The sequence below is a fragment of the Natrix helvetica genome, assembly GCF_964273705.1.
Source record: "Natrix helvetica genome assembly, chromosome: 4".
Classification (NCBI taxonomy): domain Eukaryota; kingdom Metazoa; phylum Chordata; class Lepidosauria; order Squamata; family Natricidae; genus Natrix; species Natrix helvetica.
Genome location: NC_138550.1, coordinates 74,059,751 through 74,065,750, shown reverse-complemented (window position 1 = coordinate 74,065,750; position 6,000 = coordinate 74,059,751).

Sequence of the window (6,000 nt, the reverse complement as noted above, 5' to 3'; positions counted from 1 at the left end):
TTTTCCTATAGGCTAACTAGGCTTCAGCCTAGGGCCTCAAGATCAAGAGGGGCCTTTTATTTTTATTTATTATCCGTGCCACATTTTTTATAAAGATTAGTACCAATTACAACATGTTTCATTTAATATATTGATATATATCACAGTAATGATGTATTTTATTATCTCTCATGTAATTTACAAACTTAAAAATGGGAGGTGAAAGGACCCCATAAGTGGAATAGCTAGGCCCTAGGGCCTCTTTTCATCTAAATCCGGCCCTGATTGCAGTACTCCAATTGGGAAAGTGATATAAAATGGGCTTTTTTAAAAAACAAAATGCCAATTGCTGGAGCTTTTTCTGTCTTGCTGTTTAGTACAACCCTGGCAACATGTTTTTTCTTCCTCATTGCACTTATGATTGATCTTAATTTTGCTGCAGCTCATCAATAAGATAGGCTTAAGTCACCCTTAGCTGTAGTGGTATTAGTGCCCCCATTCTGGCACTGTCCATAGGCAGCTTGAAGATGTGCAACCTTCATTTTGGTTTTGTCGTTGACCTCCTTAGAAGGAAGTCTGGCTATCGTGCTGACTTGAAACAGATCAAAATTGAAATCAGCAATGAAAACAGAAAATTACATGCCAAAAAGGTTTCTAATGATTCAGGAATGTGTGGATAGAAGTTTTAACTCAGCAGTGGGGAAGGATTCCTTCACTGAATGTAGCTAAATCTGACCTCAGTCTTGCTAAAAAAAACCATCCCATAAGGGAATTGTCTCATGTACGGTGTTAGAGAATGAACATTACAGAACACATGGTTTTTTTGTTCAGAAAATTAATTTGTGAACCAATGTGATTTAAGAATCCAGGAAATTACTAGATAGTTAGCTTAATAGTGATCGTTTAGTGAAGCTAAAGCTAAAGTTTCCCCTCGCATGCTGTTGTTCTTGACTCTAGGGGGTGGTGCTCATCTCCATTTCAAAGCAGAAGAGCCAGTGCTGTCCGAAGACATCTCCTTGGACATGTGGCTGGCATGACTAAATGCCAACAGCACACGGAACACTGTTACCTTTCCACCAAAGGAAATATAGAACCTTTAAATAAAACTCTGTGAGAAATTAAGTTCAGATATATTTTCTAACAGTGCATGGATAGTTATCCTGTGAAATAGGCTAGATACAGCAAGATCTTGCTTATCTCTGCACGATTATTAGAATAGTTTATGGGGATTAGACTGTTAATAGGCAGTTTTAAAAATAGCTATGTGTTACCACCAGTTGGATTCTTAGTAGAAATTGTTTTGAAGATTGATTGGGAAGGTGTCTTTATGGACACCTGGTTTGCTATGTGATACTTTTTAAAAGGGCCATGTGAAAGATCATCACTGCTAATAAAATAATAGTACAGGAGTATGGTCAACGAGTAAAAGTGAAGAATGCTTCCACTATATACCTCTTAGAGGTTGAGGGACATTATTCAAAGGAAGATCTCTTTGTAGCCTCTATGGAACTTAGTTCCCTTTATAGAAGCCTAACAGACTGAAGTACAAATGTGTAATTACTTTGCATATAATGGCAAGTGCCCAAGGGCCACACATAGACATAAAGATCAGATAGGCCAGTGATGGCTAACATTTTCTGAACCGAGTGCCCAAAGTGTGGCATGCACATGTGCATGTGTGCCCAAACCCACAAAATGCAATGTGCATGTGCCCCGTGCTTGTGCCCCACTCCCATGCATGTGCCCCACTCCCACACATGTGTATGCCCCTCCCATGCTCCCCCCGGGCAAGCACGGCAAAGACCCAAAGACCAGCTGACTGGTGGGAGGCACATGGGCATGTGCGGCAGAGATGAACTGGGGCTATGGCTTGCATGCCATCAGACAGCGCTGTGTGTCATCTCAGGCATGCATGCCATAGGTTCACCATCATGGAGATAGGCAAATAGGAACACACAGAGAAAAAGAGTGACAAACTAGTTTGCAAAATGACATTGAACAGGTCAATAAAAAGTTGAACTCGTGGTTTTTGTTTTGTCTTTTTTGTAGCTAAGCATTTAATAGTTCATTTTGAACTGTAATGGATCACGCAGACCCAAAATGTAGGAATAACGTAGTGACCAATGAAGCTTAATGCAGAAATCCAGCCAGTGAAGAGCAAGCACAATGAAGCATATACATTCAGAAAGACAAGCTTATAGATTGAGATGCGGAAGGGTAAAAAAAAAACCTAAAATCCTTCAAGATTCTGTTTCATGTACAGTATAGCCTGCCCTACATCAATAGAAATTTCAGCGTTCCTGGGGAGTCTGTTTCCTGATAGCGTCTAACTTCAATCTTGAAAACCTAACTCTGTTTTTCCTTCACTCATTCTTATATTCAGATAGTTAAGGTGGAGTGAAGTTTCTAGCGTTCTCTTCACTTCTTGGTCTTAATGTGCTTTTGTAATTGCCCTCTTATCACTTTCAAGATAATCACTGACTTTCCAAAAATTATTCTGTACTATTGTTTATTTATATCAGTATTTCTCAACTTTAGCAATTTTATGATGTGTAGATTTCAATTCCCAGAAGCTCCTAACTTGTATGTTGGCTGGGGAATTCTGGGAGTTGAAGTCCACACATCTTAAAGTTGCCAAAGTTGAGAAACAATTATTACATGGTTGTTGTTAGTGGCTATCCTGCATGTTTTTGCATTATGCTTGCCTACTTCTTATAACAAGTTTTGATTTTGCTTCATGTGATTAATCAATTTCTTGCAGACTGACCTTGACCTTAATTTGGAATAAGAGGAAGTGAGTTGCTCAAGGTCACACAGTTGGCCTTCACAGCTACAGCAGAACTAGAGCCTGGGTCTCCATGATCTTAGTCCAGAATCTTAACCACTACATCACACTGATTCACTTTTACTTATTATATTTAACAGTTCTATCATTTTAAGCCTTTTCCCATTGAAAATAGCATGTGTATGCATGTGATGTAAAGAGTAAACTAACTCCTCAGTTGATGTCTGGTAGGAGAGGGTTGCTTCCTACTAAGGGAGAATGCTTGCTGCAGTGGAATTCCAACTCCCAGAGTTATATTTCATTGGGATGCTTCCTCCCCATTCAAATACATGGATATTTTCCTTTGACCACATATATGAGATAAATAGCCTAGCAAGAACCTCAATACGGTCATGAGCAGAATGGTGCCTATGGCATTGTATTGAAAATACTGGAACTGGTGGACAAGAAGCATTTGAGGATTAGGTAAAAGGAGAAGATACTAAATCTAGGACGAATGTGATGGCGACGCAGGACTGATAAGTCAGCACACCAAGCACTCCTCCACACACTCTGGAGATCTCAGAAGCTTCATGGCATGCATACCCAGATGATGTTCAACTGGCCCATTATGACAACATACAGTATTAATGAAGACAGCGGTTTTATGCACACAAAGACAAAAAAGCATATTATAAGAAAACTTGTAGAGAGTAGGGAATAACAAGCAAGAGAAACAGTTTCTTCTGAAAGAAATGGAGGATTTTTCAGTAGATAGATAGCATTTTACTATCACTCCAAACCAAAATCATTATTATCTAAGTCAGGGGTGTCAAACTCAAGGACCATGGGCCCGATCCAGCCCACAGTGTGCCTAAATTTTTATCTATTCAAGGTCTGACATTCTTCGACTGCGAGGGTCCCCCCTCTCGCAGGCATGCCCCCTTGCCCTGAAGAGGGCCCACCTCGATGAGGGGTTTATTAACCCAGAGAGGTGGAGGAAGCGGGGGATTAGGGGTTTTTTAATAAAATGTTTTTTAAAGGTTTTAAGGGGTTCCAGGGAGGGGGGGAGGGCTACTTTGCCTTGGGATATGGACATTGCCAGGTCAACAGGTGGGGTCAGGACGGAAGGGAGCGGAGTGAGGGGGGTGGGAGGAAACACCATTCCTACAAGGGGAATTCCAATTGCGACGGTCGTAGGGAGGGGTGGACACTAGAAGAACATATAATCGGTTGGGAGACCGGGGCCGCTGGATACGCCCGGTCGCTTGTACCAACCCCCGCAGGCTAGGTGGACAGGATCGGCAGAACCTGGGCCTTAGGCTGATGTTATGTAATGCGAGGTCCGTGATTAATAAGGCCCCCCTCATCAGTGACTTGATCACAGAGGGGAAGCCGGACCTCGCAGGAATAACGGAAACCTGGCTGGGCCCAGAGGGGGGGTTGCCCCTCAGGGAAATGTGCCCTCCAGGTTACCGTGTATTCCACCAGCCACGGGCCCAAGGTAGGGGTGGTGGGGTAGCGATAATCATCCGGGAAGATTTGGCACCGAGGGAATTCACTGTGTCGCAGATTTCTGGTTGTGAGTCTCTGGGTGTGAAATGGGGCCCAGGGAGTCAGCTGGGCCTGTTGATAGTATACCTGGCTCCCCGCCATACATCAGCGGCCCTGCCCGGGCTCCTCGAGCGGATCACGGAGATGGCGGTTGAAACCCCCAAGCTATTAGTGATGGGGGACTTTAACCTGCCATCGACGGGAGAGGCATCCGGGGCAGCCCGGGAATTCATGGCCTCCATGACAGCCATGGATCTGACTCAAGTAGTTCAGGACCCCACACACGAGAGAGGCCATATACTTGATCTTGTGTTTGTCTCCGACCAGTGGACGAGTGATCTGGGAAGAGGGAATTTAGTCATCACGCCCCTGTCATGGTCAGATCACTCACTTCTCCAGCTGGACTTCCCTGGCGCTGCTCCCCACCGCGGGGAGGCGGAACCAGACTATCCCAGATGGTTCCGCCCCAGGCGTCTGATGGAGCCAGATAGGTTCCAGGCAGAGCTTGGGCCACCTCCTGCAGACCTGCCCCACCCCCGGGCAGAGGACCTGGTAGCCGCTTGGAATAATGCGGCCGCCGGTGCCTTAGACCGGGTGGCGCCTTTGCGGCCTCTTCGACGGCCACGATCTACCCGGGCCCCCTGGTTTAACGGGGAGCTAAGGGCAATGAAACGCCTTAGGAGACGCCTAGAGAGCAAGTGGAGGTCCTCCCGCTCCGAATCCGACCGAGCACAAGTAAGAGCCTACGTAAGGACTTACCTTGTGGCAATAAGAGTGGCCAAACGTCAGTATTGTGCCACCCTTATAGCGTCCACGGAGAACCGCCCTGCCGCCCTGTTTCGGGTGACCCGCTCCCTTTTGTCACAGGGGCAGCGGGACCCCCCATTACTGGGCCGGGCAGAGGAATTTGGAGAGTTCCTGCAGGATAAAATCGATCGGATCCGAAGGGGATGGACCCACCTCAGTGCTCCAGTGGGGACGTCTGAAGCTAGTCTTGAGAGACCATGCTGGGAGGAGTTTGACCCTGTTGTCACCGAAGATTTGGACAGGTTGCGCGGGCGACTGCGAGCCACTACATGTTTATTGGACCCGTGTCCCTCCTGGTTGGTACTGGCCTCCTGGGAGGGCTCACGAGGCTGGCTACTGGAGCTGGTGAACGCTTCGCTGGGTGAGGGCCTTTTACCAGCCGCCTTGAAAGAGGCGGTGGTGAGGCCCCTGCTCAAGAAGCCTTCTCTGGACTCAACGGAGCTAGCAAACTACCGTCCTGTCTCCAACCTTCCTTTCTTAGCGAAGGTTGTTGAGAGTGTGGTGGCTCAGCAGTTTCCGCGTCACCTAGAAGAAGCTGATTATCTAGACCCGCGCCAGTCCGGCTTCCGGCCCGGTCACAGCACGGAGACAGCCTTGGTCGCGTTGGTGGATGATCTCTGGAGGGCAAAGGATGGGGGTTGTTCCTCCATCCTTGTCCTATTAGACCTCTCGGCGGCCTTCGATACCATCGACCATGGTATCCTATTGCGCCGTCTAGAGGGGTTGGGGGTCGGGGGCACCGTATTACGATGGTTCCGCTCCTACCTCTCTGGCCGGACGCAATGTGTGTTGGCAGGAGAGGAGAGGTCGACCGCGAGGCCCCTTATCTGTGGGGTCCCACAGGGCTCGATCCTCTCGCCTCTCCTGTTCAACATATATATGAAGCCGCTGGGTGA